Below are 23,831 nucleotides of genomic sequence, written 5' to 3' on the forward strand. Positions count from 1 at the left end.
GCACTTAAATCATCATAAAAACCCTTATCATTTTACATAGAAATCGAAGAACTATGCAAAAGCTGTCCCCAGCACTGCGTAAATTTACGAACTAATTTATAAAATAAAGTGATGTGGTAGTTTGAATTTCACAAATACAATATTTTTGGGAAGTATCTTTTAACATAATCCAAGCCTTTCATAAATTTATGCACCTAAATGAACATCAAAATACCAGATAATTTTACAAACGATTCAAAGTAACAAACAAAAATTGTCCCAACACTGCGTAAATTTACAAACTAATTTATGGCAAAATATAGCAATATTATACTTTGAGATTCAAATCTACAACACTTTTAATTTACTATAATATAATGATCTTTCTGCATAAGTCAAGCCCTTTGTAAATTTACGCACTTAAATCATCATAAAAACTCATATAATTTTACATAGAAATCGAAGAACTATGCAAAAGCTGTCCCAAGCTCTGCGTAAATTTAAGAATTAATTTAAAAAAAAAGTGATGTGGTAGTTTGAGTTTCACAAATACAATATTTTTTGGAAGAATATTTTAACATAAACCAAGCCTTTCGTAAATTTACGCACCTACATGAGCATCAAAATACCAGATAATTTTACAAACGATTCAAAGTAATAAATAAAAATTGTCCCAAGCACTGCGTAAATTTACGAACTTATTTATGGCAAAATATAGCAATATTATACTTTGAAATACAAATCTACAACACCTTTAACTAAAATATATGATCTTTCTGCAGAAGTCAAGCTCTTCGTAAATTTATGCACTTAAATCAAAATAAAAACCCTAGCAATTTCCCCAGTGGCAGTTTGTAAATTTACGGACTAATTAATGGCAAAAGATAGCAATATTACAGTTTGAAATTCAAATATACAACACTTTTAACTAAAATATATGATCTTTCTGCATAACAAACGAAATTGTCCAAAGCACTTTTCTACATAAGAAAAGCTTTGCGTAAATTTACGCACTTAAATCAATATAAAACCCTGGCAAATTTACAGACTATTTAAAGTGCTAAACAAAAATTGTCTCAAGCACTGCATAAATTAATAAACTAATTTACGGCAAAAGATAGCAACATTATAGTTTGAAATTCAAATATACAACACTTTTATCAAAAATATATGATCTTTCTGCATAAGTCAAGCTCTTCGTAAATTTACGCGCTTAAATCAAAATAAAAACCCTGGCAATTTCTCCAGTTGCAGTGCATAAATTTACGAACTAATTTATTGCAAAAGTAGTGCGTAAATTTACGAACTTATTTATTGTAAAGAGGTCAGTTGTATTGTACTTTGAATTTCAGAAATACAACAGATGTCTGACTAGCTTTCTACATAAGCCAAGGCATGTGTAAATTTACACACTTTAATCAACATCAAAATACCAGATATTTTAACAAACTTCTTGAAATAATAAACAAAAATTGTCCCAAGCACTGTGTAAATTTACGAACAACTTCATGGTAAAACAAAACAGTAGAGTTATACTTTGCATTTTACAAATACAACATTTTTCTAACTATCATTTTACATAAGCCAAGCTCTGCGTAAATGTACGCACTTAAAATCTACATCAAAATACCTGATATTTTTACCAACTTTTCAAACAAACAAAATTGTCCAAAGAACTCTTCTACATAAGCCAAGCTCTGCGTAAATTTACGCACTTAAATCAATATAAAACCCTGGCAATTTTACAGACTATTTGAAGTTGTAAACAAATTTTTTCCTTAGCACTGCGTAAATTTACGAACTAATTATTTGGTTAAAAGATCGGTTATACTCTTAATTTCAAAAATACAAATTTTTCTGACTATCTTCCTGCATAAGCCATGTCTTGCATAAATTTTCGAACTTAAATCATTTAAGAAATACCAAATAATTTTACTAACTAATCAAAGTAATAAACAAAAATTGTCCAAGCAATGCATTAATGTACGAATATATGGCAAAATATAGTAATATTATAGTTTGAAATTCATAAAACAACACTTTCAACTAAACTATATGTCAGGAAAGTCTATTTCATCTTGTTCTAGTTCGCAGTGCGCAGGCTACTGTCCCCCTTCAAGAGCACCCAGGTCATACAAGCTGAACCTGGTTGACCTGCACACCCAACAGTGGAAATAATGAAACAAGTGATCACACATCCACCCACTTTCTGCCCGGAACAACAGGTTTTCCTTTTTATTATTACTGTTTAAAGGTTGACATTGCAGGATTAGTTTAAACCAATTTATTTTAGGTCAGTTGCATAGAAAGCCATAGGCTACTTTAAAATGCTTTCAAGTCCGTTTCTTGGGACTAGAACCAGTACTTGTTGTCTATGGGGAGATCTAAAGAACGTGCCCGCATTGTGGATCGAACCTGTTACCTCCTAGTCACTGGGTAGACATCGTAACCTCAACGACCGGCGACTTAATTTTGCAGGATTACAGAGTAGTAATTTACCATATGCTATTAGTAGGATACTGACTTCGGATGGGAGAATTAGGTTGAAATAATATGGTGTAAATCCATATTACTTAAAAACATTAATCCAAATTTCAGGTACATGGTCCTCATAATGTGTATCAATATCGTAATACTTTTATATTTTTCATAATATGTTTCGTCATTTACAAAATTAGTTAAGTTCATACAATGAAATAAAACAACCTGTCTGATTGTGTTTAAATATATAGTCTCATGAATTCTAGACATGTGCAGGTATTGATGGATGCATTTGATATATAACAATCGTTACATGTTATCCATTTTCTTGAAATACTGATTTCAATGCATGAATTAATGATGTCACTCATTCAATTGACCTGTTCAAATTTTTGTTTTAAATAGATAGAATTATATAAAACTGTGTTTGCATCAGATTGTATGTTTTGTGTAGGCATTATGTAAGCATTAGTTTAAAAAGGTTGTTTAGTTTCAGATTTATTTTTATTGCCCCAAAAGGAAGTATATTGTTTTCAAACTATTGTCATTGTGTCTGTCTGTCGGCAATTTTTGGTTTCCGCTCTGTAACTCAGCAGTTTTCATTAATATTTCTGGAAACGGTACTAGGCCAAGATCGATAACAATTAAGTGAAAAATTTTGATAAGGGGGGGGGGATGATATAAGACATTAGCAAAGAACAGCAAATACGTGTATCACAGTTTACTCTATTATACCCGGTACATGAATGGCTTCCTGTCTGAACATTACAATATAATGCTGTTGATAGTATAGGGGCGTAATGTTGAATAATGCATTTGCACACTTAAGTATGTGGGGAATTACAAGGTTTTGCTATAGCCATATGGGGTAAACTGCCCCACTACCTGGTGGCCATGTTTTTCAACAGACCATAACCATTTTCGAACTCAGCAGAGCTATTATAAAAACAAATGTTCTGACCAAGTTTCATGAACGTTGGAGTATAAATGTGATTTCTAGAGTGTTAAGGTTTTACTTTAGCCATGTGAGAAAAGATTCCTCCTAGCGACCATGTTTTTCAAGAAGATTGAACAATAAATGTGACAATTTTTTCTTTATTTTGATCTAGTGACCTAGGTTTTGACCTGGCGTGACACAGTTTCAAACCCAACAAAGATATCATTGGGACACATTTTCTTAACATGTTTCAACGCCAAAACAATATCCCTCCGCCGATGGCGGGGGATAACAAGGGCTTTGTCACAGACGTGACATAATTATACCCCCACATGCTGCATTGACACAGAATATTTTGCATGTTGTCTTCACAAAACAAGACAAGCTAATTTATGGCGATTCTTAAGAATTATTATGCCATTATCATATGTGGCCATTTTGACCTTTGATCTCTTGAATTCTTTCGCATGACACGCCGTCCAATGACTGTGAACAAAATAAATGTGCATTTTCATTTTAAAATCTGACAATGAATGACAAAGTTATGGCCCGAACAAGATCATTTATGGCCATCTTTTGACTCAAAGTGTGACCTTGATCTTGGAGATATTGACGTAATTCTTTAGCATGACACATCATCCAATGTTTGTGAAAACATGTACCGAGTACTTTTAAAATCTCACAATGAATGACATATTTATGGCCCGGACAAGATCATTTATGGCCATTTTTGACCTTTTAACTAAGTGTGACATTGACCTTGGAGATACCAATGCAATTCTTTCGCATGACACACCGTCCAATGATGTTGAACATATGTGCCAAATGATTTTGAAATCTCACAATGAACGACATAGTTATGGCACGGACAAGCTCATTTATGGCCATTTTTTACCTTTGAACTCTAAGTGTGACCTTGAGCTTGGCCTTGGAGATATTGACTTATTTCTATCGCGTGACACACCGTCCAATGTCCAATGATATTGAACAAAAGTGCCAAATAATTTTAAAATCTCGCAATGAATGACATAGTTATGGCCCGGACAAGCTCATTTATGGCCATTTTTGACCTTTGAACTCAAAATGTGACATTGACCTTGGAGATATCGACGTTATTCTTATACATGACACACAGTACAATGATGGTGAACAAATATGCCAAATGATTTTAAAATCTCACAATGAACGACATAGCTATGGCCCGGACAAGCTTGTTCCGCCCGCCCACCCGCCAGCCCGCCGACATTCACCAATCTAATAACCAGTTTTTTCCTTCGGAAAACCTGGTTAAAAATGTTGACGACGCACAAGGGACAACTGCTGATCCTAAAAGCACACCATGTGCACCTTATGCTCAGGTGAATAAAAAATAATGAAATAAATTATACATGTTTTATGAAACAAATGTAATTTTTACTTAAACTTAACTAAATTTCCAGTACTTTAAATTGGTAATGTCATAGTCTGAGAGGTCAAGATTCTGCACATATACATAACATAGATCGGCGTGTTCAAAAATTTAAATATATGACTGTTAGATTAAATTATTTCTTTATCCCAGTAATTCTCAAACTGGTACAGCTGTTGGGGGAAATGAGGGACCACGATACAGAAATGCTCCTCCAGTCGGGTCCGTTGTGTGCAGCTTTGAGTAATTCATCCATGGAAAGGCATGTCCACTCTTTTACATTATCCATCCAGCTTTTCTACAAACGGCCTCATCGTCGACCTTCCTCTAGCGTACCCTGGAAAACAGCCTTGCACAGAGTCGTGCCTGGTGATGTGTCCAAACCAAGCCAGCTGTTCCTTAGCACAATTATTCGTGGTCATGGTAGTGCAGTTATAAAATTGACTTAAGCAATCCAGTGTTATTTGTCCACTTAATATTGAGAGCTTTATTTGTCCATTGATATGTAGAGAGAACATCAACGGAATTGATTTGCTGTTGGCATGTATGGTAAAGTCTTCTTCGACCTTTTTAAGTCTGTTCTCAGTTCTGAAATTTAAAGAAATATTAGCATACAGTTGACAATATAACAGCCAAGACTTTTCACCGTTTTTGTAGAAAAATTAACAAAAATGCTGGCATCATAATAATGTTATTTTGTTTATAAAGCTATACTTCTACAAGTGTACAATCAATAAATGCATTCCAAGCATAACAGGAGCCAAGAAATACATTAAGTATATTTCTATGGTAACTAAAGTAAAAATATTAATTAATAAAAACACAACTAAGAATTCATCCCAGCAAATGGAAATTGTTAAGTACTATTGTCTTGCAACTTAATATATAAATTTGATGATTGATGTTACAATGCCATTGAGTTGTATGTATAGATAACTTTATATGAGTTGAATATGCATCTTTTTCATCTCTAATATTTCTATTCTTTTCAACTTGTTACAAAATACCATTAATAGAGTACTGTACCGTTACTAAAATTAAAATGTATTTCTATTCCTTTTTCACCTGTTAGTGCAATTAATACATACTTTTATTGTGTATACATACTGGAAATGTGTCTTTTTTTTCTTTTTACAACTGTCATATTTTTTGTAATTTGCATAATTGTTTTTCAAACTAAGAATTACAAGCAACTGAAGTCATACTTTAAATTTACATAAATTATTTAGATAATTTATATATTTGGCTTATGCACCTTTTGTTCATCTCAGATTGCATTATAACATTAAAACCTGTTGGAAAAAATAAGATTGAAAGTATAGATTTTTGTAATTGGTGAATGTTCAGTAAAGTACTTTTTGGTGAATATGATGTTTAAGTTTACCCATAAATGATCAGTGTCTGATAAAAATTGTATCTGATAACAACATTTTCTCACTCTTGACTGTGCTTTATGGCTGAACAGAATGGGGTTTAGAAACCTTATATCACTAGGGGTGTTGATAACAACAGATAAGAATTTATGATGCCCCTAGACAGGTGATTTTTGGTACAAGTAGAATAAATTGCAGAAATGTGTACCTTGTCATAATTTATATCTGCTATTATTAATCTTAAGGATACAACTGCATCATTTTTATTATAAACTTTGGCACTTAATAAGAAATAACTATATGTTTGCTGAACAAGCAATGAAAGGAATTTCCAATAAAACAAGTATTTTAAATGCAAGTGTGGGTAGTTAAAGGTCTAGCAGTTGTCATGGTATTAATTCAATGGTAGTTAGTTATTCATTACTAGTAACTTAAAGCATAAATGCATCACACATGTACATTAATTTTGAATGTTATCCTGGGCAGGTACAATTAAACCTTAAATGAGGTGTTGTTATTCATTGATATTCAAACATGTTTTTTTACATTATATACATGCTGTTCACAAACACAAAGTTGGTTGCGCTATATCAAAAAGGCAGCATGAAGATCTCACTGTCTGTCCTTCCGTCACACTTTTGTGAGGATACACACTCCTTAAGAATTTTCTCCAATCTGCTCCAAGTTTAAATACAAAATGCCTTCATAACGACAAGAGCTCACTGACTTTAGAAAGTTTGCGACTCATTTATTTACAATTTGGAACTGTTCGCAGCTCATTTTTTCACAAAATGAGGGGGACAAGACCGCTTCACAAAAAACAGGAAGAAAAGCCGTGTACTGTCTTGTCCAAATATGCATTTTTTTTGTGTAAAATATGCAAGTCAACGTTTTAAGGTGCTAAATGGTTAATATTTTCCACACATATAGCTTAGTTATCATTGTGTTGTTCATTAACAGTCACTCATCTGTTAGAAGCCATTTTTCTTACATAGTTTCACTTAAAAAATTCTTGTTAAAATATGCATTTGGGGCTATAAAATTTGCAAGTTTAGCCATAAAATTTGCAAGTTTGGCCATAAAATATGCAAGTCAATATTTCTTTGTGCTTAACTTACCAACTGTTCATCTGTTTTTAAAACCAATTCAGCTCATTTATAATGTTATTTTTTATAAAGTTTATCAAAGACTGAAACTAACTTTCATGGATACTTCAGGTTAGAATATAGTTGTGTTTTTTTTTTATTCAAATGTTTATTTTAAGCCGCAACATATGCAAGTCAAGCTACTTGTGTGCTGAATTTATTCAACGTGTACAGCTTGTCTTTGAAGTAATTGTTCCCCTTCATGAAGTAAATGAATACATAACATGTTTCTTGCAGTATTTAGGTTCGAAAAGTCATTTTTATTTAATATTATTGTATTTTTATCGTCTACACATATAACAGGGCCTCTCAGGTTGTTCTCAACCATAATGGCGGACACTATATGTCATCTTTTATCATCGTAAAAACGTACATTACACCGTTAAATCCGTGTGACACCTATGGAATCAACAGCATGGCTTACATGGCTGACATTACATAATGATAAGAATGTTAATTATCATCGCTTTTCGTACATTTATTGATATATTTACATATGCAACTTGCACTTTTTACGCCGGATGTTGTGATCCCTTTGCACATGCGCACTTGCATATTTTACGGGTCTTGCATATTTTACGCCACACTGGTCAATAAACCGCATTTATTGACTATAAATTCATCATTAGCATGCAACTTTTAAGCTAAAAGCATAAACACAATCGAGTATTAATTTATGTCTGTGTACTCGACTTGTCTTTTTCCTTCGATTTGAAGAAACGTTTACACGGCAAAGCTCGTGACATGATATTATGAGGGTTACTTTAACCTTCTTTTGATTTTATAATATTGGTATATCTAGAAATTATGAACAAAATACAAATCTGGTAATTTCACTTTCATGTGTCCGTTCATATGGCAATGTCAAGGCAGCTTCTACTTGCTCTACTGATAGTTTCTTGCATTCTTGATATCCCCCGCCATAGGCGGAGGGATATTGTTTTGGCGTTGTCCGTCCGTCCATCCGTCCGTCCGTCTTTCCGTCCTTCCGTTCGTCCGGCACTTTTGTGTCCGGAGCAATATCTTGGAAGTGCTTTGGCGGATTTCATTAAAACTTGGTATGAGTATATATATGAATAACAGGATGATGTATGCCAAATGGCGTTGTACACCATCTGTTAATTACGGAGTTATGGACCTTTGTATCTTAAAAAAATGCTTTTTAAGCTGAGAGTCAAATATAACACGTTTGTGTCCAGAAGCATATTGGCGGGGGATATCAATTCAACGAATTTGCTTGTTTCATTAGAAAGCCATTATATACAATATAGATTAAACGAGCAATTTATCTAAATAAACACTGTCACCAATGTTTGAGCAAACAAGAGAACTGACCGCAGATTTTCTGTTAGCGTTAAATGTTCAAACACATCTTATTACCCTATCTTGCCCATTTGAAGTAATTAAGATTAGCAAAGACTTGGGCAAGTACACCATATTTTGAGCAAGTTTTTGTTCCAGCCTGTTAAGTTTGTAAATATGTTTAATACCAAAGATTCTAAGACTTGGCGATGACAGAATAGTTTTAGCGACCTCTCGGCAGGGTGGTACCTTGAATTAAAGATATTGCGTACATTATTATTTTTATTCTTGCGTAAATATTAAACCTTATAATTACACTATAACTTTTACAACAAGCAATTTACTGTACGATACAATATTGTGTTATATTGAGCCGCGTTCTGAGAAAACTGGGCATAATGCATGTGCGTAAAGTGTCATCCCGGATTAGCCTGTGCAGTCCGCACAGGCTAATCAGGGACGACACTTTCCGCCTTATCCGTATTTTCGTGTAGAAGAGACTTCCTGTAAACGAAAAATACCATTAAAGCGGAAAGTGTCGTCCCTGATTAACCTGTGCGGACTGCACAGGCTAATCTGGGATGACACTTTACGCACATACATTAAGCCCCATTTTCTCAGAACGCGAATCTATTTATCCCGTTTTAGAGCAACGTCAGCTTGTATCTATATCAATCCATACGGGACATCAACTTATAAGGTTCAAACAGGTAAACATCCAGTGAAATTTAAACATGGGTATTGTTATCAAATAGGATCAAAAACATCATGAAAATGTAGTACTGTATAAAAATCACAAATAAAAGATGCTAAACATTATCTATAACTATAAATAAAAAAAAATATAAATAAGAAAAGTAACATAAGGCATTCATAAATTATGCACCACCCATTAGTACATAAAGGTTATTTTTATAATTTAATAAAATGTATAAAGGTCTCTCTCTCTCTCCCTGCCCCCCCCCCCTCTCTCTCCATCCAAGCGAGCGCGCGAGAGAGAGGGAGAGAGAGCAGAAGATGACGAGTATCGGATAGCTATCGCTAGAGCATCTCTATATCTAGGAAGAGAGAGAGAGAGAGAGAGAGAGAGATCTCTCTCTCGCTCTCTCTCTCTCTCTCTCTCTCTCTCTCTCTCTCTCTCTCTCTCTCTCTCTCTCTCTCTATCTCTCTCTCTCTCTCTCTCTCTCTCTCTCTCTCTCTCTCTCTCTCTCTCTCTCTCTCTCTCTCTCTCTCTCTCTCTAACGAATAATAATAATAACGCTAATAAGAATGATATTGTTAACTTGTAGTATCTGTTTAACTGAATAATAGTTTGACCTTAATAATGAACTAGTTATCATGTCGTTCAAAAAATAAATTCACATGGAACATACAATGAGTACAATAAGTTTATAAGTTATATTTAAAAAGGTAGTACATGGATCAATAATACAATATATAAAATAATTCATAAATGAAATAAATTAAGAAAAAATAATTTAATTGTATGTGAAAATCTTCAATTATTAATAACAACATATGGTGGTGTGGAACTTCCATACCATAACCACACTAGTTGTGCGATACTTTTCACGCTAAGCACTGCATCGTGTTATCGATCTGGCATTTGTCAACGTTCGTTTTCTATGTCATACATTAATCTACTGAAAACATTAAAATTTTGCGCGCAGGTTTCATTTACATTTATAAACTTACTAGTAAATAGGATATTTTTGTTCGCGAAACTAGGTATTTTTTAGATGGTCTTCTGGGCATTTCTATGCCAGTATACAAAGAAGCATTTTATCTTATACTTTATGTTAAATAGACATTTGACAAGGAAAAATGTCACTTGCGTTTCGCAAAGGTTATTTTTTCGGTGGCCATTTAAGTCGTGGTTGCAGTGATTATTTAGGAAGATAAAACATTAATATACATGTAAAACACACGCCCTGTTTTCCATTGAAAATTAACTTCCCTCTTCATTCTTTTTGTTCATCGATACAATTATTTTTTCATATATAAACTTCCTACTTGAGAACTTATTTTGCTGGGCAAACACGGGTATAATCTTAATTAGCGAAGACAGGTGCTTAGATCTTAAAGATGTATCTAGAGAAATGGATGCTTCTTCTCATAATTTTGACAAAAGGTTAGATTATACAATGTTATATTTGACTTGTTTAGAACTTAAGTGTCATTTATTTGTGTGTAAACGGCTAGTTCAATGTTACTTATTTGATGTTTTGATGGGTTTCAAGTCGTATTGGCATGGTAATACTTGAAATAGGTTGAATATGTTTGTAATGATACGTATTTATTGTATGCTTTCCGGTGGTTTAAAGAGAAATATCAGTGAATTAAAACTGATAATTTCATTGTTTCAAACAGTGAAAATTATCAGTGAAAATTATCGATAATTTTCACTGTTTACTGTGAAATGATGTCATTTTTTTGACGAAATGACGTCATTATCCCAGCAAAATTCTTTAGTTAAACTCTTTATAAATGTATATAAACTGTGAAAAAGAGCATAAAATAAAAAGGAAATTTGTTGTATTCGGTTTAATATCGATTTTAATTCACTCGTGATCATAGAAAATATTTATTTTCGAAAATATTATTTTCTATGATCACTCGTGAATTAAAATCGATAATCCACCGAATCCAACAAATATCCTCTATATTATATTGCGATATATAATTCTGACGACGGGTATCTGTAAAAATAACAGCGAAGAGTTGTAAACAGTTAATGAAACTGATTTATTCAGTAAGGTTTTCTAAATATTTTTAATCACGATAGTGACATAATATTAAGTGAAAACATGTCGTTGCTTTCTCTGCGGAAAAATATAATGCATATGCTTCCAAATTTCTTAATGAATACAGCACATTGTATTAATTACACTGCTATTTAAAAATTACACGCTTCTATGTTTTAACTTTATCTTTATCGTTGAATATGCTATTTTTTTGCTGCTAAGTTTAAGTGTGGGACTTATACATTTTGTAATCGAAAGTATTGTCAAGATACGTTGACTGACCTGCAATATTTAAACATCAGAATATCGTATTCACACAATCACATTGAAAGAAAATGACTATTGAATCGTTCATTTAAGATTTAAATAGTGCGTGCCGAACATCCGAAACAGCTTTTGGATGGATTGGTTCATCGCCAGTATTCAACTACACACTTGATATAAATATGGATGGAACATTCAGTATTTTGTCTCCAACAAATGTTAGTTTACTCCAAGTGGGCTATTTCGGCGGAACTGTGTTCAGAGGACCATTTTACAACAACTGTACTTTGGCCCCAGGAGGTTACATATCATCGGGTTTTCTGAACATTCAGTTATATCCACTGCAAGCAGGACAGCAGGGACCATACCAATATCTTTTTGGACCCAATGTACTGAAGTGCATTACTCTTTATATATATGGTAAGAAGAATATGTAAACAAATTAATATTTGTTATGATATAAAATATAATTATTTCAAGCAATATGACACAGTGTATTATATTTAAGGATATATGTATTAAAGACTGCATGTGAAGTACAGCATTTCCCTGTCTTTTATTATTTTGTACCACATTTTATTGCAATCCCTGATTTAACGCATCATATGTTAAAGATATTGAAATCAGTGTGCTGTTGGTGTGTTTCAAGACGGTGCATCACGCTTGAACTGAATGCCGGCTTGCAACAGAACAATATACAAACGCTCAATTAGGCTCAACAGGGGCAATCTCTTTTGAGTGAAAAAATAATGCAGATTACATATACTGCAACTGACTTCATTTGTTGCAGCACACTTTCCTTCAAATTGATCTGGAAACACATTTACAATTCTGGACATTTGTTGTTTTTCAATGACGACAAAATATTAAACCAATACATGTCCAGTCTCAATTAGACCCATAATTACAAATGTCGATTTCAGGGTTATAGTTTCGTTAACGCAGGAATATAATTGCCAATACAGCTTCGTTTTAGTAAGATTAAATTAGCATAGCTACAATTTATTTTAAAGGAGAAATATTGTCGATAAAACCACTTGTACCTTTGATATGCTTGTTGACGCAGTGGTTAATGACACTTGATATAACTCAGGTGTCCCATCACATCCCACTATCGTTTTCAACGGCACGGTTGCATACGAAGGAAGGTCACCGTCAGCGGTTCTCACATGCAGTAGCACATCAACAACTGTACCGAGTGGTCACAACCTGACCATGACGTATGCATGGAGACAAGATGGTACCACAATCAGTACAGGAGGGCGATTCACTCTGGACTCAACCACAGGAAGAACACTCACTATTTCTAATATCAACAAAACTGATGAACGGTACACTTTTTCCTGCAGGGCCACAGAGCAGGGTGGCAACGCGTCGGTCTTAAGCTCTGCATACATACTTAAAGTCGGCTGTAAGCAATGTGTATTGAATGTTTGTAAATGAACTAACTTCGCTTTGATTTAGGAAACAATTAACCATGATTTGTTTGTTTACCTTCAAACTTTGCTAGGAGTTCTAAAAAACTGAAACAAGTTTTGTCATAGTCTCAGATCACAATACACTGTCATGCAAACCTTATTTCATAAGCAAAGCAACATAATTATATGCTTTTCCGTGTGATTATTATAGGAGATCAACACAGCAAGCATTCAATTCCGAATCAAACTTATACTATAAAACACTGTTATTGACAAATTTTGCTTAAGACACATTCAATAAATAGTGATACACTATTAGTGTTTGTGCATCGTCATTTATATATCTAAGCTTATATAATTGTTTATATTAATAAAATTCATTTAAACATAAAAAAATCCTTAATGCAATGTTACCAAAAGCAACATAGCTTATTGTTGTTAACCGAAGCTAGGAATGTTGAAATGTCTTTGTCACCCGCTGCTAACAATAAATAAAATGTCAATAGATTTTCAGAAAATATGTCCGGCTTCGTGTTTTGTGCGATGTTTATCACGCGGTGTCAAATTTAAAAGTGTTACCACTGTAGAGGGCAGATGCCTCATTTTAAAGTTAATCTTCATGACACTTGTCAAAAATGTTAATCTTGACGATATCTAAACAAAGTTTGACTGCTTGGTCATCTGCGTTTAAACACTAGCTTACCAGGACAGATCTTAGGAAAATCTCGTTACCACTATATATGCCACGTTAATGACTCAGGTTTGATGAAACGTTGTGATAATGTTTATTTTTACACACAATGTCGATTGTGTTTAGAAATTATATCACCATGTCCAACTTTTAAAAAAAATGTTACCACTTTTGAAGCTACGTTTATTATCTTATCTTGATTAACGTGATCAAGCTTTAATGATTAAATGTCAAATGCTGATTTTATTACAAAAATGCTATTTTATAGATATATGTATATGTATATTATATATATATATATACGTTACTTAACTTCGGTGATCGGACGAGAACCGGTGTTTTCAACGTGATATGGCCGTAAACACTAACAGTCGAAAATATTCGCATTATATACAGACGCGAACATTAAATGGAACATATTTATAGAAGCCGGTGGAAGAGTTCCTTATCCAAAAAACAAAAAAATCCACGAACCTGGATGCATCCGGTTGACGATCAGCTGCAGCCGCTGCACGTTCAGCGCCGGGCTCCTGTCGTTCGCCAAGTCTCGTGCTGTCATCGGCCGGGCGATATAATATAATTGTTTATATTAATAAAATTCATTTAAACACAAAAAAATCCTTAATGCAATGTAACCATAAGACAACATAGCGTATTGTTGTTTACCGAAGCTAGGAATGTTGAAATGTCTTTGTCACCCGCTGCTAACAATAAATAATCTATTGACATTTTATTTATTGTAATCAGCGGGTGACAAAGACATTTCAACATTCCTAGCTTCGGTAAACAACAATAATCTATGTTGTTTTATGGTTACATTGCATTAAGGATTTTTTTTTATTGACATTTTATTTATAGACCGTTCCATAATCGATAAATTGACCGCCGCCATATTGTCAGTCACGTGACTGTCCGCCATTGCACTGCTGCTAACTTGTGCGAGTCTGCGATTCCAAAAGCCAAAGACGTAGGGAATACCCGCTTCACCGTTGTCGGATAAATAAATTACTTAATGAATTAATGTGAGGCGATTATCACATTTTTGTTGTTTAAATGATTGTTTGAAGTTGAGATTGATTGTTACAAATAAAATGTTTAAAATGCTTTCGTGTATTTGTTTTTTTATATCTGTAATCAAGTGGTAATCATCGGCGAAAATTTGCCGGTTCAGTCGCTCATACTATGTCTTTGATTAGACTTGTTACTTTTAACGTTTCACAAACAATTCACGCATGAATTGTTGTGTTGACTTTAATAGCCGCAACATCAAGCAGATTATACTTTAATTAATACTTATAAAAGATTCTCGCGCAATTAATTACCGCTAATTGTTTGTAATTGGTCTCATTTGGTAAAAATCTACATTCCAAAATCATAACATTTTATACTAAGTATGATATTTTTGATGCGCCTTCCATTATTTTTCTTGTTCTTACTGATATCAGAGATAAAAAAATTGTGGTTTGGATTTTTATTTATTTTTTTAGATGGAATTTTGTCACGTTACAAAACGAGCTTTTTATCATGAGAGTGTGATATTGATCTTGACGATCTTTTATGTGATTATTCGGAAGATGAAGAAAATGTGATATATATGATATATCTATATTTTCATCTTTGAATCATTTAACAGCTATAAAGCTAAAAATACAAAAAATGTATTTTATAGGTCTTTGAAGTAACGCAAAACATATGGATAACGACACCAAATGTTTAGTCAATTAATCCACACACAAAAAAACTCCGAAAAAAAACACCTAAATAATATTTGAAAAATATATTATCAAGCGCCAAACGAATTTATTAATACATTTATTTACAACTTTAAAAACACGGCATAAGCATCAAATTAAAGATTATCTGAAGACTGAAAGGCCGACAATTTGACACAACAAAGAGCTCTATGCATAAGCCGTAATATTTTTTTGCCGAAAAGCTTCAATAAATTACAATAGTAATACATCTAATTATAAAAATATAATTATCAATGGCATGAGTACGCTAGTGTGATAAATAAATGAGTGTTAGAAAGTGATAGGAGTGCTTTGAAAATAAACATACTACAAAGCCATATTAAAAGCAAAGGACATGACAGTATTTACATGTAATTTTAATTTGATGGGTTTTGTACAAAGAATGACGCTATTGAGGAATATTAACATACAACTGAAAAAACACAACTTCATATGATGCAAATTGAACTGTGTATTCATTTATATTGAAAACTCGTTACTAGTGAGTATGAGTGACACATATCTAACATTTTAACACACATATATTAATATACATATATATTTTTTAAATATTTTTTTTACCTCTGTTTGGTGTCAAATGTAATTTCTTGTTTTTATGATATCGTTCGTGCATTGCCGTAACATTAAATCTTCATACGGAATGACGAAGTTTTAATTAACCGATACCCGCTAAATACGTTAAATGTTTTATTTTAATATTTTTTTTAATACTTTATTTTTCATAAATTAAACGGGCTAGTATCTTTACGGTGTACAATTTCTGATATTCTATATTGGACATAACTTTTAATTTGTAAAATATGTAACATATCTAATTTACGCAACTGTTAAGTATGTCGGAGGTAAATTATCTTACCAAATGACTGCTAAATACTACCAGGAAGATGAGACATGGTGGCATCATCAATTGTGTTTAATGACCAGACTGTCATCTGCCACCCAGTGTGGTTTATGACACCATGTGGTTAGTTAAGTCTGGACAATATCTGATCAAAACGAGATAATCGGATTATGCAGAATAAAGGGGGCAATTAAAAACACTGGAATGCAAAGGCATACACGATTTAAAGATTGATTCAAATAATAAAATGAAAAATATTGCATTTAATTTAATGCTTTTTTTAATGTGTCAATGTGTTAGTTTTCCAAGACAACCAAGACCATGTAATGACGGCCTTAGAATTTAGAAAGAAATTCATCCGTTGAATAATCGGTGCTCTCTTATATATGTTACCGATTGTTAAGCAGCAGTGTAATGGCGGACGCGGAGAGAATTCAGGGGAGATAATAATGTAATTACTAAATTATGGAACGGTCTATTGTTAGCAGCGGGTGACAAAGACATTTCAACATTTCTAGCTTCGGTAAACAACAATAATCTATGTTGTCTTATGGTTACATTGCATGAAGGATTTTTTTTTGTTATAAAATATATATATATATATATATATATATATATATATATATATATATATATATATATATATATATATATATATATATATATATATATATATATATATATATATATATATATTCTAAAACGATTGGAATCATCAAGAGCAATGGTAAAACTATTATGATGCTAAAACACGATGATCTTGTTTTCCGTAAACCGCTCAGGTATTTCCGCCATCTTTTTTTGTGGTGACGTCATTTTTACACAACGCGCATGTCACGGAAACTCGTCCATTGTCATTACGGATTGGAGCTTGAATACTTCTCGCTTAACGTCAAATTTGACATTCAATATCGTGTCATTTTGTTGATTTTTCGTAAAGTTTCATTCAAAGTGTTAGTTGAATTTAGTTTTTGTGCATGCCATACGTTTTTCTACATGGATCAGTGTGTTGCTTTCCGGACACAAACTTCGAACTACACGCACCGGATTTCATAACTTAAAATGCTTTATATATTTTTTTCATAAACATGTAAATTACAAATACAAGACAATAACAAAACTGTGGTCCCCGCATTTATACAGTCAATACAAAACCATTTGGGGTTTAAGAAGAATCAAGATTCAAACACCTCCTATTCCCATATATTGAATGCTCATATATCAGCTGTGTCTCCATTTTGGCACACACCTCTTATAAACTATAGCTCTTTTAAAATTGTTGTACCCAAAACAAGGATGGGCCCTATAGTGCCACAATTGCTCGCTTGTTTATAAAGTTTATCATTTACATTAACACTAATAAAGGGGTGCTATTCTATAATAAATAGCAAATATCACGTAAGTTCAGCCAAATCTTGTATTATATTTGCCTTCCACATATGATTGTCATCTATCAACTAAATTCAAATCTGATTTGTAGTTCTAAGTTATTGTTTAAGATATTGGCAAAAATATTCGGAGGTGATCCTTATCGATGTAGGATGTAATTTCTTAGTAGTAGGAAGAAAGATCAAGATCTTATAGATCTCATACCAGTCCTGTAAACGTTTGAGTCATTTATTATGTCATTGATTTAACTTATACTGCTTATAAAAGAAAATTCAAATGCACATATTCATTGACAACAATGCACAAAAGAATTATGTTTCGTCATTTCAGATAGGTCGACTATTCGTCTTTTCGGAATTTGGGGAGATATGGGTAATACTGATGTCACCGTATATGAAAACCGACCGGCCCAGTCCATAGTCTGCTATGTGGACAGTAATCCGGGATCTGCAATAACATTGCTGAAAGATGGTATTCTTGTTAAAAAGACTGTAAACAGCCATGAACTTGAGTCGCCATTAAGAAATTACTGCAATGACTCTGGCGTCTACACTTGTTTGAGCGTAAATGATTACAACACAGACGGGGCATCTATAAAGAACATATCCTTTCATGTCGAATGTAAGTGAAATTAAGCGTAGTTGATGTAAGTTTGTTTCATCAATGAAGGATATGAATTGTTGTGTCCCATGTAAGTTGTAATAGATGTAGTTTGCGTAAGGCGTTTTTATCAGGTAAACGCGCATTAGTCATTAAGACAGTAACACCTTTCATCAGAAATGTTCAGGCAGAGAGACAATTGTCTGATTATGTTTTTTTACGGACAAAACAGTTTGTGTATTATCAAACTTAGAATAAATCTCATTGTATTATTGAGTAATTGATTTAAGCGGCATTGTGCAAATAAATATAGATTTCACAAAACATATAATCCATGTTAACAAAAGCACCACACATGTCATGCTCTATGGGAATTTAGGGCGGTTTCCATTAAGTATATTGATTAAAAAGAGAACTATTGGTTTTTGGTTCAAGTTAATTAATAATAATACTCTCTCTTCCATGTTGTATAAGATAATTTTAAATGATTCATACGTAAATGATAACTCATATCCTTGGTTAAAAAATATCACAAATATACTTGATGAAGGTGGCCTAAGCTTTATTTGGTACTACCAATATTTCCTAGGTAGTAAAGAAACTTTGCAACATATGGTAGAATAATCTCTAAAAACGCAATATATTCAGACTTGGACAGTTAATGAATCGCCTAAATGCTACAATAACAGAATATACAAAACCGAACATAACTTTGAACCATTCTATATGGATTTACCTGAAAACTACTTACAATATTTTGTCAACTTTAGACTATGTAATAACTATTAACTAATTGAAAAGTGTCGTTGGCTAGGTTTATATAGAAATTAAAGAAAATGTCATCTTTGTAATATGAATGATGTTGGTGACGAATACCATTATATGCTTAAGTGTACTTATTTTGATAGAGATAGAAATAATCTGTAGTCATTTGTAAATTTTAACTCCAGTAATATACATACCTTTAAGGGTATTATGTGTGAGAAAGACATAGACAAGCTGGTTATTATTTGCAAATATATAAAAAAAAATCTTAAATCATTCAATAATAATCACCCACCTGGCAATTCTTAATTAGTTCCCCCCCCCCCATAGTTTCCTTTTTATTAACAGCATTTAACTTATTTATAGGCATACCAATTATCAGAGTTAGAAAATTATCCCTAGCTTTATCATTCCTATGTAATTAGTATATATAAACCACAACATTGATCTATACAGCCTGGTCATTTAGTAGTTTGTATACACTTGTTAGTACCTCTTATCACATATGTAATGTGTTGAGTGAATGAATAAACTGTTCAAACAATTTGTACGAGTGCACTGCTTAGAAAAGTACGTGGCCCTGTTGCCGATATCCTAAAGTGGTGAAACGATGTATTGGTTGTTAGAAAATCTTGTTTTATTTCACTTTAATTTCAAAAGATGATACAAGTGATTAAATGATAAATGACAAAATAAAACACGTGTGTTTATGTTTATTTTTTAGCTATAGTACATTTAAGCTTTAATTAATTGCAAACGGGGCCAATGGCCTTCTTGAATGATGACAATGTTCAGTGTACAGATGCGGTAATAATTATAACCTACTACTAGAAAGTAGGAAGGAGGCTCTAAAGTAACTTTGTCGTGTCGGTATGTCGTTTCTTAAGTACCATGGTGAGTCTGTTTGTACTTTTAAGTAAAAATATCTACAATAAGTTGGCACAAATTGTATAAACGTATAAATATATGTTATGTACATGTTATGTGAAAACATATACTCTACTGCTTGTCCTTTTGTGGACGCATTGGTTATGCTAGTACAACATATTAATTATTTAGCTTAATTGCATTGAAATACCAATTCTTATTGACATATGTATCCGTCTAATAGATGAGTACATGGAATCTTTGGGTGAGTGCTTCAGGACAAAAGTGGGATTGAACCCCCGAACTCCCCACGAGGCATCAAATCCTTTGCCTTATGGTCACCTAAGATATCCCTTGATGTTGCAGGCGCTCCCAGAAGATCTCCACATAGAGACATTCTCAACAACGTCAGCAGCGCAAACAATGAAAACGTTACTTTGGTATTTTACACCATCGCCTATCCCGCACCACAATTTTCTTGGCAAAAGTGTGCTCTTACCTGTACAAACATTACCGAAGGAATGAAGTATAAGATTGTTTCTGATGGCTTGGTATCAAATCTTACCGTACTCAACATTCAGCAGTCTGACTATGGAAGCTATCAAGTTTTCGTCAGTAACACTATTGGTACAGCCTGGATCGAGAATTATAACATCCTTCATCAGGGTAATAAAGAATTTTAACAGTGTTTACCTTACCAAGAAGGTTAACGACAGAGACACTTTATTTACAACAAAAATCTTTCCAGATCGGGAAGGATGTTTAGTCTTTTACTTTTGCTTATTTCATGCAAATCCGTTGTTTCAAATATGGTTAATAGTCTATCATGTTTAAGCTTACACAAAACTGATTTTAAATTCATTAAATAATAAAAATACATTTCGAATCGCCCTGTATCGGTGAGAAATGGAGGCACAGTTTCAATATAGCTGTGCTTGGAACCGGTCAAGTCCCTGCGCGCAGGTTGACGTTTATCGAGTAACAGTTAATCATAACCTCATCACCGTAAAATGTGCAGAACAATAAAATGACATATTAAGTACGCATGTATACATCCTGTTTGGCATGTTCGTAAAAGGATGCGTTCATTCCAGGAAAACTGAGTATTGTATATTCATTGTGAAACAAATTAATGATGTTCGCACATTGCAAGTGGCGGTACATGATTAAACGTCTTGAAGATAAATCAACATTCTTATCGTATTTTATTCTATGTTCTGAAACGAATCAGTGTTTTTAATTTCAGATAAACCAAACGTACCAAGCTATTTTCATTACACACAACATCCGCAAATAGGAACTTCAGGGAGTTTATACTGGCTTCCTGGATATAACGGAGGATTAGTGCAGACATTTATTATTGAATACAGAACTACTGGCTCGCAAGTATGGGATCAGATTTCTGTTGGGGAGGACACATCAACGCCACTGATGAATGCCACCGTTCACAATCTTAGCACTGGAACAGAATATAAAGCAAGGATATTTGCGAGAAACACGTTTGGAGCATCAGATTCTACTGACACCATAACTTTTATAACACCAGGTAAATAATACAGTGTAAAACAATATTGTTTGTAACACAACATGCGATAAATTATACACGTGTTGAATTATATAAAACATCAATACCTTAGAAAAACGAAATATCAGTCATCGCGCACTTCCTGTTTCAGCCAGCACCACAAGAGCAACTCATCAATCGCTGTCCCAGGATGGGTGTATTGTTGGTGCAGTTGTTCCGGGGATTTTGCTTGTTGGCTTCATATCGATTCTTATTTTCTTGCGTCTTACTAACCACATCCACTTGACAAAGAAAGGTTTGTTTCCAAATATTGCAATATTTATGATATTCAAGTAAGGTGTATGTCATGTAAGCAAGAAGTTTCGTTATAATATTTAATTGTGCATGTAAATAACATCATTTAATGTATGCATGAACTTTTGTCTGTTTATTTCAATTCATATAAGTTATAACTTGCCCAAGGAAAAGTAAGCCATCAGGCAGTTAACGAAGATGTAAGCAACATAATCGAAATAGCAAACCATTAGTAAACCTCTTGTAATGTTGATGACTTTGATTATAAACGATTATAACTGCATTTTTAATTATAGTGTATATGTATTTTAAGAGGGGTCGACATAATACATAGTGTAACATGCTCCTAGGGTGATTTTAACTGTCTTAATACAGTAATACTTATATCATGTTTACATACTGGTTGTATTTTTCGGACAGTAGTATTAACCGGTTTTATAATATTGTATTTCGTAACCGGTATTTGAATTTTGTTAAATTTGTTTTGAAATAAAATCAATATCAAGGCAGTCTTATTGGTATTCAACAAAGCAAATGCCTTTATGCTGGTAGTCTAAAACGTATGCGACTGCCGTCGTGGCTAATGTTATGAATGGCGCATACGCATCACAATACGAATTCAGCGCCTATGTTTAAGTAAGTTTTTTTTAACTTCCTACTGAAATTGAAGAGTTATGATATTTTATCCTGATTATTTTGTATATATGTTTAAATTAATTTTTATTCCTATATTGACAAAATTAAGTTATAAAGCATTACTCTATTTAATTTTTTAATTGGCGATTTACAAAACATCTTAAAATACTTTAGTCAATGTGCAAAAGACGGTGTTGGAAGTTCCCCACAAGCTAGTGCTATTTGTTTTCTGAACATTCGCAAATATCAAAGATGCTTATTGTAAAAATTTCTCCGTTTAAATAGAGCATTTATTCAAACTATCCCGAAATTAATGCAAATTTTGTCCGGAATATACACAGGCAAACAGTAATCGTACATCACTTATCACATAGATTTCAACAACTCCCCAATGTACGAGTTAATATTTACAGGTGTACACGAAGGATTGGCATCTGCTTCTACGTATGTATTGTTTAATCATTTATAATATTGCCATCGTAAAAAAACAGCAGTATTAATATCGTTTTAGTATTGTACACAGATTCAAGTCTAGAATCGTGAAGTTTTATTATTCGAATGTCTTTCACTTTGTGCAATTCGTGTATGTTTTATTCACTAAGCAATCAATTCACACAGATTCAATACAATCTTCATAAAGACGTCAATTAATATGTCTTAGCGGATGTTTCTGTTTATGCAATGCTTTTGGCTGGAGTGTTTTATTTGAAAACATCGTACTGTTGTTTTTAAGGTTTCTATAGATTTGTCTTACTTATATTTTTTTAGGGAAATTTCGAAACAAAATGGTTTTTACATATATATGTATGCTATTTATGTTATCTATATGATACGTGTGTTAACAGCAATACACCGACGTGTACGAGCGCAGATAAGTATCATTGAATAAATTCTTTTTTAGATAAAACAAAACGATTGAACATATTAATTAATTGTATAAGGATGGATAAGAGAAGTGTGTTATTGCACTGAGTTTATTTAAAAAAAAGTTAATTTATGTTCCATAATAAGAACCAGAACAGCCGCTGCACACGATCCGGCAAACGTCACAATGGCCAACTACGAGGCTCTTAGTGAGTACATAAATATAGAATAGTCATAACATATACATATATAGAATAATCATAACATATACATATATAGAATAGTCATAACATAAACATATATAGAATAGTCATAACATATACATATATAGAATAGTCATGACATATACATATATAGAATAGTCATAACATAAACATATATAGAATAATCATAACATATACATATATAGAATAATAATAACATATATATATATATATATATATATATATATATATATATATATATATATATATATATATATATATATATATATATATATATATATATATATACAATAGTCATTACATATACATATCTAGAATAGTCATAACATA

At 32.7% G+C, this 23,831-nt stretch overlaps 1 protein-coding gene and 1 long non-coding RNA gene across 6 annotated transcripts in view; one reads left to right on the forward strand and one right to left on the reverse strand.

Moving 5' to 3' along the window:
- The window catches only part of LOC127839454 (zinc transporter ZIP4-like), a 71,083-nt gene that overhangs the window by 24,431 nt on the left and 22,821 nt on the right, over nucleotides 1–23,831 (reverse strand). The window lies entirely within an intron of this gene.
- LOC127839457 (uncharacterized) lies at nucleotides 10,603–12,788 on the forward strand. The gene is made up of 3 exons (XR_008030356.1): nucleotides 10,603–10,756; nucleotides 11,730–12,053; nucleotides 12,727–12,788. It is a non-coding gene; the product is annotated as an uncharacterized LOC127839457 (long non-coding RNA).

The sequence above is a fragment of the Dreissena polymorpha genome, chromosome 7 (genome assembly GCF_020536995.1).
Source record: "Dreissena polymorpha isolate Duluth1 chromosome 7, UMN_Dpol_1.0, whole genome shotgun sequence".
NCBI lineage: Eukaryota > Metazoa > Mollusca > Bivalvia > Myida > Dreissenidae > Dreissena > Dreissena polymorpha.